The 16,063-nt window shown below is 38.1% G+C and overlaps 1 long non-coding RNA gene across 1 annotated transcript; it reads left to right on the forward strand.

Moving 5' to 3' along the window:
- Nucleotides 1–9,613: 9,613 nt before the first annotated feature.
- LOC309505489 lies at nt 9,614–11,699 on the forward strand. Its single transcript, XR_014208459.1, has 3 exons — nt 9,614–10,269; nt 10,961–11,008; nt 11,149–11,699. It is a non-coding gene; the product is annotated as an uncharacterized lncRNA (long non-coding RNA).
- Nucleotides 11,700–16,063: the final 4,364 nt, after the last annotated feature.

A 16,063-nucleotide genomic window follows, 5' to 3' on the forward strand; every position in this document is an offset into this window, starting at 1 on the left:
ATATATATATATATATATATATATATATATATATATATTTTATCCAGAAACGCGTAACAAAACATGAACAGATTTCCCTAACATTAGTTATTTGTCGTTATTTAAGAGTCCTCAGCCTTACTAAAATATGATAATGTAGTTTAAAAATAAACTTGTTTGTTTTATTGTCACAACAGAACAGAATATATTAAAGTTCTGATAAATATAATGTATAAAAATACAAACTTAAGATATGAAACTTAAAGTCCTTTGAACAAAAAAAAGTAAACTATTATTATTAATATAATAATGCTAATAGCACCGGGCCTGCGTTTCCACTGTCGGGCCAGAAGCTCCACAGCGCTTCACTAAAACACGCCCGTAACACGCCTCTCTGGAACAACGTCACACTAACCCATCATTTCACCAACAAATGGAAGTTTTATCAGAAAACTAATCAGAAATCACTGGAAACAGCCTTGAAAACAAACATGATAAAAGCGGCCGTTTGCTGGAATTTTTGTTGTTTACTTGAATATTTAAAACCCAAGCATCGATGTTTTACCACAGGTTTACAATAAAAAGTGATACTTTGATCATAATGAATTAATTTGTCAAAATTGCACATTAGTCACTCAGAAATAAATTACCGTTAGGTCTAACTTTATTTCACAAAAGAAAGGACACACTTACTACTTCAGTCGCGTCTGTTACTGTTTATCTGGTAGTTACAGGACATATTTACATCACATTTAGAAAGAATGATAATTTCTACAAATATATGCCACCAAAAATACGACCTGAGGAGCTTTAGCAGCACTCTCTCGACTCCCATACAGATATTTTCCGTCAGAGAAACAGAGGAAGCTCCCGAAAAAAAAGATGCTTTATTTTATGATAGTCCGGTATAAAGAGACGAGACGTAGGCTACTGACAGATAAAATAAAAACATAACTGTTATAGCCTTTATGATTGGTCTGATTTCTTCAAGCGTTCACTATGTTTTTACACTATGCGTATCTTCAAGCGTTTACTATGTTTACTATGGTAATGGTTAGCGCGCATAGTCTTTTGCATCACAAACACAAGGCATTCAAACATGAACGCGAGTTAAATTATTTTAAAAGTCTTTAATGCTGACAGAATCATCCCGACTCAGGTGAACTCTGGACTCTGTTCGTAACCACTCCTGTAGCCCGAGCGATCTTCCTTGTATAGTGCCCTCTGGTGGACAAACTATGCAGCGCCAACACTCATAACATGGTTGAAGGGTGTTTCGTCCGCTTTTATTTTATTTTTTAAATATTCATTTATCGGCCATTATAAATGCCGATACCGATAGTTTGAAAAATGCCTAATATCGGCCCGCCGATATATCGGTCGGGCTCTAGTATCCATCTTTGATCTCGCAGGTGTCAGATCCACTACGAGAAGAGAGATCTGTCCGGCTTGCCTGCGCTTTTTTCACTCCTCCTCTCACTGCAGCCGCCTACTCTCGCATACATTTCAGGCGAGGCAAGGCGCATCTCAAACAAGCCTACTGACACGATAGTAAAAGGTCGGAAGACCAGTTTCACGTGGAGCATTTGGAATTTTTTTCTCTTGAATTACCGCGGGGTGTGAATTGTACTAAAGAAACGTTGCCTTATCTTCTCTAAAAAGCGTGCCGCCCATTCAGCTGACATAAACCACAATTTCAGTAAACGAAAAAACCTATTCAGTGATGAAACAAATCTTGTGCGATGTCCTGTCCTAAACTGCCGAGATAATCACACAATGCCTGCCATAGGCTACACGTCTGCTAATGACATGTCCGATACGCATAATGACTCATTTGAACCATTCACTTTAATGAAGGGTTAAAACAACTGATCTGTCCAACACTGAATTGGTGTATAATAAATAAATAAAAATCGGTAACACTTTACAATAATCTTCCATTTATTAAACTCTAGTTATACATTAGTTAACATACTATTAATAAAGAGGAGAGGAAGATCAAGGGAAAAGTAGAGATCTGAGAACTCTAATCATGTGTTTCTATAATGGAAAATTCTTAACTAGCGAGTTAGAGTAAGTGTTTCGTCAGCAGATCTTCACTGTGACTGAGTGTGAAGCTGCTGAAGTCTCACTGGCTTCAATCAAAGCAGCATCTGTCTAACATTTACAATTTAGGAGTTACAAACTTAGTCTATATGGAGATATCACTTATCTCTCCTTATATCTTTTATATCGATTACTCTCAATCATGTAATACTTTGCGCAGTAACTTACTAGCCTGGTAATACCAGACTCTGCTACTTCACTTTGCTTCGTAGACAGAGTCTGGAATGGCATAATAGAGAAGTGTTTTCTCTCTCGCGGGGGGGCGCTTGTCTGAAGTTTAAAATCATTGGTTACCCGTAAGCCAATCACATAATGTTTGGTTATGGCGTGTGTTATGCGCATGCTCAGCCGCATCTAACTTCCACTGTAAACGCATGTATGATGCAAAAACTAAACCATCGAGCGAAATACCGGAGTGAACATGGCTGTGAATGACTTTTGCAGATTATGTGAAGTAAATCTACGCATCCACGGTACAATCAGCGTCTACGTCACGGCTCTCAGCCCGCCCTCTGTTCGTTGATTGGCCCGGCTGTTTTCAGGCCGGTGGAAAACTGAAAGATAGGCTGCTATCTCAGACTGACTACAGGAGCGAAATGAAATTAGCGGAAGTAGGAAGTCTGACGTAGTCAGGCTAGTAACTTACATCATTAGAACTAAAAAATCTGTCACATTCGTGTTCATGAATTAGCCTATATATATATAAACATCAACAGATTCTAGTCTCTTGAGTTTGTATCACAACACTGTTAATTTTTTTTTTATAGCCTAGGATTTTTCCAGGTTAATAATTGCATTTCTTTCACAGTATTTTCACAGTAAGACTTCTCATGTATCTGCTGCACTCTGCTGTAACATTTCACAATTACACTACATATATATATATTAGAGGTGGGCATAGATTAATTTTTTTAATCTAGATTAATCTAGATTAATTTTGAAATTAATCTAGATTAAAATGGCTCATTTGAATTCTGCCGAAGGCATTCAGAATATATGTGCTACCCAAATAATGACTATAAAAGTAAGTCTTTGAGAACGGGTTTCTCAAGCCAGGTGGCGCATTAGACCAGGGGCTCATCTCCTGTTTCCAAAATGCATCACAAACTGCTTGAGAAAGCTGTTCTACTCATAGACTGTAAAAGGTTACTACTGTACTGTTACCGTCCATAGGCAACATTAGGTAAGCCTATGTTATTATCAACTACTATAGGCTATCAATTAGGGATGGGCGATATGGCCTAAAATCTATATTGTGATATACATTGCAGCCTCTTGCAATAACGATATAGTATATTATAATAAAACTATTTCAGAACAGATTACACAGACCCATGCTAAACAACTGCTAAATGTTTTTTTTTTTTTTTTAAAGGGTGTATGTAGTTTTGAGAACATATATTGTGCAAAACTGTAAGTATACAACATAATTTTGCAGATAAATAAAATTTAAGTACACTAGCTGCAGAGACTTAAGTAGGTCTAATGTTTATTATGGCTTGGAGCTTATGAAACCCCAAATTTAAAATTAGAATATTGTCTAACTGATGTCTTTTCAGTTAAAAAGAAACACAACAACGATTCTTAAAATCGAGATTATGTGCTACACACCACTATGATATATTGGAATGGGAATAATACGCGCGCGCTGGTATTCAGTGATATCATGTTTCGTTTTGAATTTGAGGTGGTCGAACGGATTAGTCGTGTGTTAACTTACCGAACTGTTACCCCACACACTCTGTATATAGTTTGCTGCTGCTCGTCTGACGGCTTAAACCCGAACCAAGTCCAAATAATGGATGTTGCACCGATCTTTTTCACCAGCTTTCACTTTCAGCCGTGTTTACTTAAGATGACGACGAATATGCGTTGCAGCCGGGTTTACCTCGCGGCCGCGGGTAGATTGCGTCATCATAGCTTGTGTAGTATAGAGACAGCTCCCAACCCAACTTGGAGAATAGATTAACGGCGATATTTTTTTTATCGCGCGATAAGAGTCTCGCGTTAACGCAGCACGTTAACGCCGATAACGGCCCACCACTAATATATATACACTACATTTAAAAAAATACAGTAAAATCAGTAATAAAGTGAAATATTATTACAATTTGAAATAAGTGTTTTCTTTTTGAATATATTGTAAAATGTAATTTGTTCCTTTGAACAAATGTAAATGATGTGTTTTCAGCATAATTACTCTCTGAAATTCAATAAATTTCTTACGAAAACACGTAAATTTGATCATGTCACACCCATCCTGCGAGCTTTACATTGGCTACCTGTCCAATATAGGATTGATTATAAAATTCTCCTACTCGTGTTCAAATGCCTGCACCATCTTGCTCCAAGTTATCTATCAGAACTTATACACTTATACAGCCCGTCCCGTGTCTTAAGATCTAGTAATCTTAATATACTTGCTGTTCCCTGCACAAGGTTGAAGCGTAGAGGAGATAGAGCCTTTTCAGTAGTGGGACCCAGATTATGGAACAACCTGCCAATACAAATTAGAACAGCTCACTCGCTATCAGTTTTTAAATCCCTACTGAAAACTCATCTATTCTCCTTAGCTTTTAATACCATCTAAGTGTCCTCTCTTCTGTAGCTTATATATTTTAATTTGATGTTGAATATATGTCTATAGTTTAAATTGTTTAATACTATACTGTAACCTCTCAGCTGTTGTGTATTTTAACCGTATGCTATGTTCTATTTAATGATTGTACAGCACTTTGGTCAGTCCTGTGACTGTTGAAATGTGCTTTATAAATAAACAAACTAAACAAACTAAACTACTCTCTTCAGTGAGTCACATGATCATTGACTCCACATGACAGTCTTCAGTGTCACATGATCCTTCAGAAATCATTCTAATATGAACATTTGATGCTCAAGAAACATTTATTATTATTATCAATGTTGGGGGGCACAACGAGGGACACAGTCGAATGCCTTCTCCAAATCCATAAAGCACATGTGGATTGGTTTGGCAAACTCCCATGAACACTCCAGGTACCCTGGAGAGCGTATAGAGCTGGTCCAGTGTTCCACGACCGGGACGAAAACCACACAGTTCCTCCTGAATCCAGGGTTCGACTATCGGCCGAATTCTCCTCTCCAGTACCCTGGAATAGACTTTCACGAGGAGGCTGAGAAGTGTGATCCCCCTGTAGTTGGAACACACCCTTCGGTTCCCTTTCTTGAAAAGAGGGACAACCACCCCGGTCTGCCAGTCCAGAGGTTCTGTCCCCGACCGCCATGTGATGCTGCATGCCCACAACATCCAGAGACTTGAGGTACCCAGGGCGGATCTCATCCACCCCCGGTGCCTTGCCAACAAGGAGCTTCTTACAGTTTTTTACAATCGCGCTATGACAATTTTTTTCAATACTTTTAACAAATTTCCTAAACTCTTAACGCACCAACACACCTACAACACACAATTGGCAAAACAGTTCATTTCATGCTCAAAAGCACACATTGTAAACTAAACTCCAACACTAATTTTCAAAATACAATAATACACTAGCAACAATACACTATGTCTGCCAAAACACTGCAAACATGTCTCAAAATCAAATAATTTTTCAAAACACTAACATACGTTCTCGTCCAACAGGAAGATTTAGTCAATCATAGCACAATGTCATAAAAACACTAACATCAGATGGAATTACAGAAACTGCATTATTTTATATGTGTCAGGTATGCCCTTATATATTGTATTGATCATAGATTGTGTTTTGCACTGCAGTTTCTTTTTAAGTCTCTCTACATTTTAGTTTTGTTGGGTTTAGGTCTTTTGCTGCAGAAATTCAATAAAAAAGACCCATCTCAGAGTGCTTTACAGAATGTACGGTTACTGTAATGAAAAAACGAAGACAGAGACAGAATTGCTGCAATAAAGACTTTATTTGCAAAAGGACATTACTGCAAGATAACAAAAATATGCAATATAGATGCCATTTATTATGTGAAAATAAAAAATATACGAACAGAAAAAGCACCAGAAGAAAAAAGAAAAAAAAGAGTCACCTTCTAATCTGCCTGGTCTTCTGCATTTGGCCACATGTATTGCCACATAATTTTGCATAATTCAATCAGCTGTTTCTCAGTAGCAATGGAATAAAATACAGGGGATATATTTGTGTTTCAATTCACAATATAAGCAGCTGTTTACCTTGACTTTAGCCTGTAAGGTTAGGTTTAGAACACGGTGTTATCTGTTCTGACATACAGTGTTAAAGCATTGGTAAATTTGGCAGTAAAAATCCATTGTTTTGGTCTTGTTTGAGCCTGTGTGTAAAAGAAGTTCAAGCATTTTAAATTTGTGTTAATTGTATGCATTTTGTGTTAAAGCAACAAGAAATGTGTTAATAGTATAGCTTACACAGACGGATGTAGTGCTAACTGTGTTAAGAGTTTTGGAAAATTGTTAAAAGAATTGAAAAATCTGTCATAGCAATCGTAAAAAACTGTGACTTCAGCTTGGGTGATGGACGAGTCCCCCTCGGAGGGGTGTGTGTCGGATGTATCGGTCAGATTGAAGAGATCTTCAGAGTATTCCTTCCACCGTCCGACGATATCCCTAGATGAGGTCAACAGCTTCCCCCTCCTGAGGCGCCGGACGGTTTGCCAGAATCTCTCCGAGGCCAACCGATAGTCCTTTTCCATGGCCTCACTGAACTCCTCACAGGCCTGATTTTTTGCCTCCACGACCACCTGGGCTGCAGTCCGCTTGGCCTGCCGGTACCCGTCAGCTGCCTCAGGAGTCCCACAAGCCATCCAGGCCTGATAGGACTCCTTCTTCAGCTTGACGGCATCCCTTACTTCCGGTGTCCACCACCGGGTTCGGGGATTGCAGCCTCGGGCGACGCCTCGGTCCTTGATAGATTGTGTCTCATGGGCTTCTGAACCGCTCTTAGTCTGACCCGTCACCTGGCCCTGTTTGCCTTGGGAGACCCTACCAGGGGCATATAGGCCCCCGGACAACTTAGCTCCTAGGATCATCCGGGTACTCAAACCCCTCCACCAAGATAAGGGAGCAGTTCAAGGAGGAGTGTAAGAAAATGTTTTAAAGTTAAATTCCAACCTGGTCTCATGGGAAAGAGTGACATTTACAAAAAAAAAATTATTCCTTTTACAAAGAAGAAACAGCACTGCATTGAGTGCATTAACAAATAAAAAAATAAAACAATAATAATAAAACAATTAATTAAACATTTAAACAATCAATGAAAAGTTGAAATCACAGCTAAAGAGTGACATTGTTTATTCTTATAGCAGTTTGTGACGTCACGAAATATAAACTATTGATTCGTGTTCTTGAACACAAATTTCCCATTTTTTTCCTGTCACTCAGCACGACTTTCGATCTACTGTAGCTATTTCAATAAGCTATATTTTGTGTCTGCACCACGTTTTTCTTTTTGCCACTCGGGAACATTGTTTGTTTGTTTTTTCCCTCATTTGTCATTATTATTATTTTTTACTTTAAGCGCTACATTTCTCAACATTTAATCAGAGATTTTTTTGTCATTGTTTTTATTGATTTATTCTGTAGGCTTCTCATCGTCAGTGATTCATTCCAGTAAAAATATAGTTAATATATTCTACCCGTTAATTAACGAGACTGCAGAGTTGTGCTACGGCTATTGCTTCTAAAAGTTGCTGTTTATTTTTTGAGAAATACCGTTTTTCTATCGGTTTGGTGTGTCAAACCTAACAGTAATCTGCAGAACCCATGAGCCTTATCGACCGTTATGACCATCAGTTTTAATTGTTTCTCCTTCGATTGTGAGAACGGGGATTTGTTTTGGATAGTAATTTAATTAAAATAAATGTAATGCATTTAATTTAATTTAATTAATTAGTGGATGCCAGCATTACCCGTGATCCTAAGCATCCGTTGCTATGGAGACGTACCCAGTCCGCTTTGGGATTGGGTGATTTCTTTAGTGATTTCATTTCTCATTGCGCTCTGCCAGGTAAGTTACGAGGTTCATAATAAGTAATGATCACGTTTTGCTTAAATATTATAATTGATGCATTTCTTTGTCATTAGACTCATGATGTGTCAATAATAACAATATAACTTGGCCTAACGTTACTGCATAAATCTGGAATGAGAAACCCCAGACAAATGTCACGCGCCTTTTAACAGTCATACAGGAAATAGGAAAAACATGACTTTACATGTGCTTGCCACTCTGCTGCTGTTGCTGTTTTATCAGTCAGTGGTTAGATCAGCGTAGCAGACAATAAACGGGACAAGGGACGTCACGTATGGGACAAATCAATTAGGCCCAATATACAGACGTCCCGGCTAATAGGTGACACGTGACAGTTGGCATTGGCAAGTGGCTAGGTTAGCCAGTAGTACTAACCCCCTTTATAGTAACAACCTAGTTTAAGGAATTCTAACGTTACAATTGTGCCTCTTGTTACTGGATCTCATGTTCCAAAAACAAGTTGTATTAAGGCTTTAATGTAATTTTTTACTTCATTTTAGAGATGCCAGGAAGTTCAAAGAAAATGTGCCCAGGGTGCAACACCCTAATAAGTGTTGCATACAAGGCTTGCCCGCTTTGCAAACAACTGCAGCCATACAAAGCAAAAGTTGCAGCGAAGAGATGCAACTTTCAAAATAAAAAAAATGAATGGAAGGAGTCAGTCAAGAAAAACAACAACAGGACAGTTGTTCTCAATAGCAGCCATGTGTTGGTAAGGTTAGGTCAAAGTTCAGGATTCTAATAGGAATTTATGAAGTTAAGTCAATTAACACAGTAAAGTTTAACAGTCAATAGCCATGTTTCCATGTAATTGTCAAGCGAACTTTTGAAATGTTTCGAAAAAGTATAAAATATCAATCAGGTATATTTCTATCAACTGGGTTGGAGGGAATTAATTAAGATCCCGCTAGGGGATCCTCCCACACTGAAGCTGTCCCTAACCCGCCCCATTTCCCACCAGCTTTGGGCTGCAAACAACCCAACCCTTAGGAGATGGGACCTCTGCACTATGGGGGCCGTTACCGGAGAAAGACTCAGGGTCCCGAGCAACACCGCCCAAGTGGTTTCCCATACACCACATTTTTGAAAAAGACAAAAACCACCTCAAGCGACCGTAAAATGTTTTTGCTAAATTGAGGACGTTTTTTCCCCAAATTTTGATGGAAACATGGCTGGTGAAACATGTAGTAGTAATGAATTCCTTGATATGAGTTGTACATTTAATATGACCAATAAACAGTTGTCATGAAATTAATATTTAAATTAAATTATTGTATTCGGTGCATGTTTTTTTTTATTTAATAATGTTTTTATTTCAGCTTGACAAACTTGCTGCCCTTGATTTATTTATTTTTTCCCCATACTACTTTTGGGGAAGAAGTGCAAAGGAAGCTTGGTGGCCGATGTCATCCTAGGAGGGGATTATATTTTGGATCCTGATTTGCTTCAGAGGGTTAAACATATTTATGAAGCTGTGCTAAAGAGTAAGTCTTTTTTTTTACAAATATGAAGCTCTGGATTAATCTGAAAACACTGGTAACCCTAAGGAACCCAAAGCAATGTGAACCCACAAGTATCATTATCTTTATTTTTCTATTGATGCAAAGTATGAGCATTACTTTCAGCCATAATAGGATAAAGCAGCATGTGATCACCCAATTGTTTTCTTTAGCAGTTAAGCCAAGTCAACAAGCTAGATAAAAAGTAGGCAGAAAATCTAGAATGCTCTGATCAGACATTAAGAGACAGCATTACCTTGACTAGGAACTCGATGACTATATTTGTTGATATAGACTGTAGATAATTAATTTTACTTTTTAATCATAGCATAACACACCTGTAATGTACAAATCAATCTTATTATATATACTAGCCTGTTATCATCACTCGCCCGCAGGTCCTCTTCCTTGTGGTTCAATAATTAGTCATAGGCTATATGGAATAAAGGGGCACTGAGATTAAGGCAAACCGTAAAATTTTTCTTGTGTGTGATGTTTGTCTTGTCTGCAAGTTCATTTTCAAAGACAGAAGAAGGCCACAAGTAGCACAGAAACTACAGCACCTCCAGAAGCCACTGAGACCAACGGCACTCCAGAAGCTACTGCCACTGAGACCACAGGCTCATCAAAAGCCACAAGACCCTGGGGCCAGAAAGCAAAAAAAAGACAAAGTGAAGTATATTTCCTTATTAGTCAGTAATGTTTTATTAGAACTGTGTTAATAAGTATGTTATCACAGAACTATGTTTTTTTAATATAGTACCAGTCAAAAGTTTGAACCCACCTACCCATCCAAGAGAATGGGAAAGCGTGTCCAAACTTTTGACCGATACTGTATATTCTAAATTAGTAATTTAGACTAGTAAATTAGTAAACTTACTGTATTTAAATATTAAGCATAGCGTCAGTTCTGGCAGGTCACATTAGTCAAGCTCGAATCAGCTGATCCACGTCTACCTATAGGAATACGACGCCTATATACAGTAACGCCTATTACTGTATACATGTATAAGCTCCTTCAGTATTATCAGCAGCTATCGCGTTTCTCAGGAGCCAATTACCCTCCTCCATCCCCAGCTCCACCTCTCGTCAGTCATTATAGCATTCTGATTACCCCTGAATCAGACTTAAATTCTCTTAATTATATTGTACATTCAAATGAATTAATGATATCTGCAATACTTTTATGTCTGCTCTTATGATTCTATGCTAGGCTGCATGGATGCGCTGGGAGTTCTTGCCCAGAACAGAACCATACCACCAATCCAAACTATATGCTAACTGTCAATCATATTTGACGATACAGGTCTTGACAGAAATAGTGTTTAATAAAATGTGGTATCTTGTATGTTTTTTATACAGATCCAGTCCAACAGAGGGTAGCCAGCAAGATGAAGCAAAAAAAAAAGTGTTAAGTACTCTATTTACATTTTCTCTATTTAAAATGATATGATGTATCAACTACACATTGATTCTGCCGTCACAGTTAGGTATTGTCTATACTGGTATATTGGTATACTTATTTCAATGTTATATTGACTGTCTTTCAGATGAGTGTCCAGAATGCTGTAGGAGAGTGAGGCAAAACAACTTTGACTACTCCAAGGTTTTGAAAAGAAGAGTGAGAGAGGTTTGTCTTTCTAAAGCCTTTTCAACTGTCTTGCTTTATATCAATGTACTTGCATTCACTCATTATTAATATTTAAATCCTTTTTGATTCTACAATGAATAAGGCCCTGTGTCCACGAAAGCGTTTTTTCACGCGACTGGCATATTTTTCCAATAGTTTTCAGTGGGAGCGCCGCTGAGTGTCTTTTTCACGCTGATGCACTGAGCATTCGTCGTTTTTTACCGGTCGCCAAGAGTTGAAGAATGTTCAACTTTGGGTAAAATGCAGCGCTCATCACTGTCACTTTTTACCCAGCTGTCCAATCACAGTGGAGGAGGGGCGGGACTATCTTGAAAATACATTCGCCAAAGAGGGACATACCTGGAAATTCAAGCTTCGCCTTTTGCGTTTTACACTCAGTGACACTTTACCGGTCGCCAAGAGTTGAAGAATGTTCAACTTTGGGTAAAATGCAGTGCTCATCACTGTCACTTTTTACTCAGCCGTCCAATCACAGTGGAGGAGGGGCGGGACTAATAACACACAACCGCCACACTCTGCTCGTACAAAGTAAACAGATGACAACAACAAGCATAATAATTAAACAAAATAGTTTTAAACTAGAGCCAGAGCAAATACTTTATAATCTATCGACATTTTTATATAGAAACAACACAGAAACAAACAATCTGTGAAATGAGATACTAGTAACACTTTCGCGAATATTCCGTATAATAACAACAAGCAAAGCATCTCTACTGAAAAAAAAAAAGCCAAACGCTCTCAAGCACTCACAGCTAGGCGTTATCAGCTGGCTAAAAACGGTTTGGTGGACACACAGCCTTAGCCTGACTACGTCAGACTTCGTACTTCCGCTCAATTTCAGTTCGCTTCTGTACTCAGTCTGAGATAGCGACCGTTTTCCCTGTTTTCCTCCGGCCTCAAAACAGCCGGCCAATCAACGAACAGAGGGCGGGCTGAGAGCCGTGACGTAGACGCTGATTGTACCGTGGATGCGTAGATTTACTTCACATAATCTGCAAAAGTCGTTCACAGCCATGTTCACTCCGGTATTTCGCTCGATGGTTTTGTTTTCGCATCATACATGTGTTTGCAACACGGTCTCACCCCTATTCGTCACATACTGCCGTTTGGTCATTTTCCCCTCACGTACCAAAGGCCGACGTTGAGGGTACCCCCTATTCGTCGCTTGACAACGGAGAGGGTCATCCGATAGATTTGAGTGCAAATCCCTCATCTTTGAATTTTGAAGAAATGGGGTTACCCATCCAGCGGTTTGCCTGCGCTGGAAAGTATGGTTTTAGGCGACTGATTTTATGCTGCAAATGTGTATTTTGCAGTAGCGTGCGGCGCATATTGTTACAATCATTCATTGGTGCGGTGAGCATACATTTTCGTGGGGCAGAAACCCTTGTCTGAATCGGTATAACGACTTTTCCTTTCTCTTTTTTATATAATTTTGGGTTACATTAAAATTACATAATTACAGGACTTTATATTTGCTGTATGCTTAACACATGCCTTAATTTAGGTGGGATATTTTATAATTGTAGATCACATAGTTTGATCATTTCCCCCTCACGTCCATAAGCCGACGTTGAGGGTAGCTACCCCCATTCGTCGCTTGACAACGGAGAGGGTCGTCCGATATTTGAATGCAAATCCCTCATCTTTGGATTTTGACGAAATGGGGGTTATCCATCCAGCTGGAAAGTATGGTTTCAGGCGATTAATTATGCTGCAAATGTGCATTTTACAGTAGCGTGCGGCGCATATACTGTTACAATCATTGGCGCGGTGACCATACATTTTCGTAGGGCAGAAACCCTTGACTAAATCGGTATCACGACTTTTTTCTCTCTCTCTCTTTTTTTTTTTTTTATATATAATTTTGGCCTACATTAAAACGACATAATTGCAGGACTGCATATTTGCTGTAGGCTTAAAACATGCCTTAATTTAGGTGGGATATTTTGCCGATGGTATTTCAATTTGCAATTGCTTATACTATAGTGAGCCTACAACTTTGCTTTTTTTTTTGCGACAAAAAAATAAAATAAACAATATTCGCCTACTTTTATAGAACTTTCATCTCAATACTGATTATGATGTTGTAATAAATTAAATAGCCTACTGCAGAAATGTTTATATTGCTTAATATGGACATATCCTTTGGCAAAGTGATGGATGCATTCTGGGAAGTGGTGTGTTTAAATGTAATGGCTACATATACCCGTGTTTCCTTCACTTAGACATTTATGCTGACCCTTTAAAATTATATTAAAAAATATTATAAAAAAATATTAAGACTGTACTTTTTAATTATGATTGATATTTTGGCGCAATTTTGTGCAACACGTCACTGTGTGCGACCATCGCAGAAACCATTGCCCAGCGCGATTCCACCACGGTAAGTCGCTTACAACAGTCTCATAAGAAAGAGAAATGAATAAGCATTTATACGTCCAAAAGTAATACAATTACAAGTTTATAAAAAAAAAAAAACATGTTGTAGGCCTATATATATATCAGGGTACCGTCGTCGGTGTATGAATGAGTGAATGAATGGGTGAATGTGAGGCAATCTGTAAAGCGCTTTGGTGGCAATGAGTCTGTTGCAAGCGCCTATATAGTCCATTTTGTGTGGAAATAAACTCTTAATTTTATTTTGGACGTGTAAATGCTTATTGAGGGATTATTGGGGATATATATATATATATATATATATAGTTTAAGTCTGGCAAGGCAAAGTTTATACAAGTATCCTGATCATGTTATTCCTGTTTGTTTATCCAAACACAAGGATGTGTTCAAAATATCATGAACCCTAGCTCACACAAAAACTTATTTTTAAAGTCAAGTCAAGTCAAGTCAAGTTTATTTGTATAGCGCTTTTCACAATACAGATTGCATCAAAGCAGCTTCACAGTATTAAATTAAAATAATACAACAAAGTTTGTTTCAAGAGGAATTTATTGATTGATAAAATTAAATTAAATATCCCCAAAATATCCCCAACTGAGCAAGCCAAAGGCAACAGTGGCAAGGAACCGAAAAACTCCATCAAGTGACCTAATGGTGTCCTAAAACTCCATCAGGTGCCTTAATGGAGAAAAAAAAAACCTTGGGAGAACCCAGGCTCAGTCGGGGGCCAGTTCTCCTCTGGCATTGGATAGAGGCCGGATTGTAGTTTGAACTGTAGGATTATATGAATGCCTGGCTGAAGAGATGCGACTTTAATCTAGTTTTAAACTGGGAGAGCGAGTCTGAGCAACGAACAGTATCAGGAAGACTATTCCAGAGTTTTGGAGCCAAATGTGAAAATGCTCTCCCTCCTTTGGTGGTTCTGGATATCCTAGGTATGACCAAAAGCCTTGAATTTAGTGATCTCAAAGAGCGCGATGGATTATAGGGCGATAGAAGATCCGTTAAATAGACTGGAGCTAAGCCGTTTAGGGCTTTATAAGTCAGTAGCAATACCTTGTAATTAATACGGAACTTTATAGGTAACCAATGCAGTGATGATAAAATCGGTGTTATATGATCATATTTTCTTGATCTCGTAAGAACTCTAGCGGCGGCATTTTGGACTAACTGTAGCTTGTTTATTGAGGATGCAGGACAACCAGCTAATAAAGCATTACAGTAATCCAGTCTCGAGGTCATGAATGCATGAACTAACTTTTCTGCATCAGAAACTGATAGCATATTACGTAGCTTAGCAATGTTTCTAAGGTGGAAAAAGGCTGTTTTTGTAACATAAGAAATATGATTTTCAAAAGACAGGTTGCAATCGAGTATAACACCCAGGTCTTTTACTGTAGAGGATAAAGTAACAGGACATCCTATGATGTTAAAGTTGTATTGTGCGAGGTTTTGTGGGCGGTTTTTTGAACCGATAAGTATTACCTCTGTCTTGTCTGGATTTAATAAAAGAAAATTACGCGTCATCCAATCTTTTATATCTTTAACACACTCTGTCAATTTGGAAAATGTAGCGTTTTCATCCGGCCGTGATGAAATATATATTTGAGTGTCATCAGCATAACAATGGAAACTAATTCCATGTTTCCTTATAATATTTCCAAGTGGCATCATATATATTGAAAATAACAGGGGGCCTAATACAGATCCCTGCGGCACTCCATAGTTTACTGGAGTTATGATCGATTTTTCTCCATTTAAATAGACAAAATGGTAGCGGTCAGATAGGTATGATTTGAACCAGCTTAGTGCTTGTCCTTGAACACCAGTATAATTTTGTAGTCGATCTAAGAGTATTGTGTGATCTATAGTATCGAACGCAGCACTAAGATCAAGTAAAACTAGTATTGAGATACAGCCTTGGTCAGAAGCTAAAAGTAAATCATTTGTGATTTTAACGAGCGCAGTTTCAGTGCTATGATGCGGTCTGAATCCAGACTGAAACTTTTCATAGATATCATTTTGTTGCAAGAAAGAGCCCAGTTGAGCGGACACCACTTTTTCTAATATTTTAGACATAAATGGAAGATTTGAAATGGGTCTATAATTTGCTAGATTATTATGATCTAATTGTGGTTTCTTAATGAGAGGTTTTATAACTGCCAGTTTAAATGTTCTTGGAACATGACCTAAAGATAAAGACGAGTTAATAATATTGAGGAGAGGCTCTTCCACTACAGATAACACTTCTTTCAGTAGTTTAGTTGGTATAGGATCTAATAAACATGTTGTTGTTTTAGATGAAGTGATAAGTTTATTTAACTCTTTTTGTTCTATAGTTGTAAAGCACTGTAATTGTTCTTTCGGGGTGATAATTGAAGCTGAATTGTAAGGCGCGATTGAAGATTGAA

The sequence above is a fragment of the Leuciscus leuciscus genome, assembly GCF_965113295.1.
Source record: "Leuciscus leuciscus genome assembly, chromosome: 1".
In the NCBI taxonomy this organism is placed as follows: Eukaryota; Metazoa; Chordata; class Actinopteri; order Cypriniformes; family Leuciscidae; genus Leuciscus; species Leuciscus leuciscus.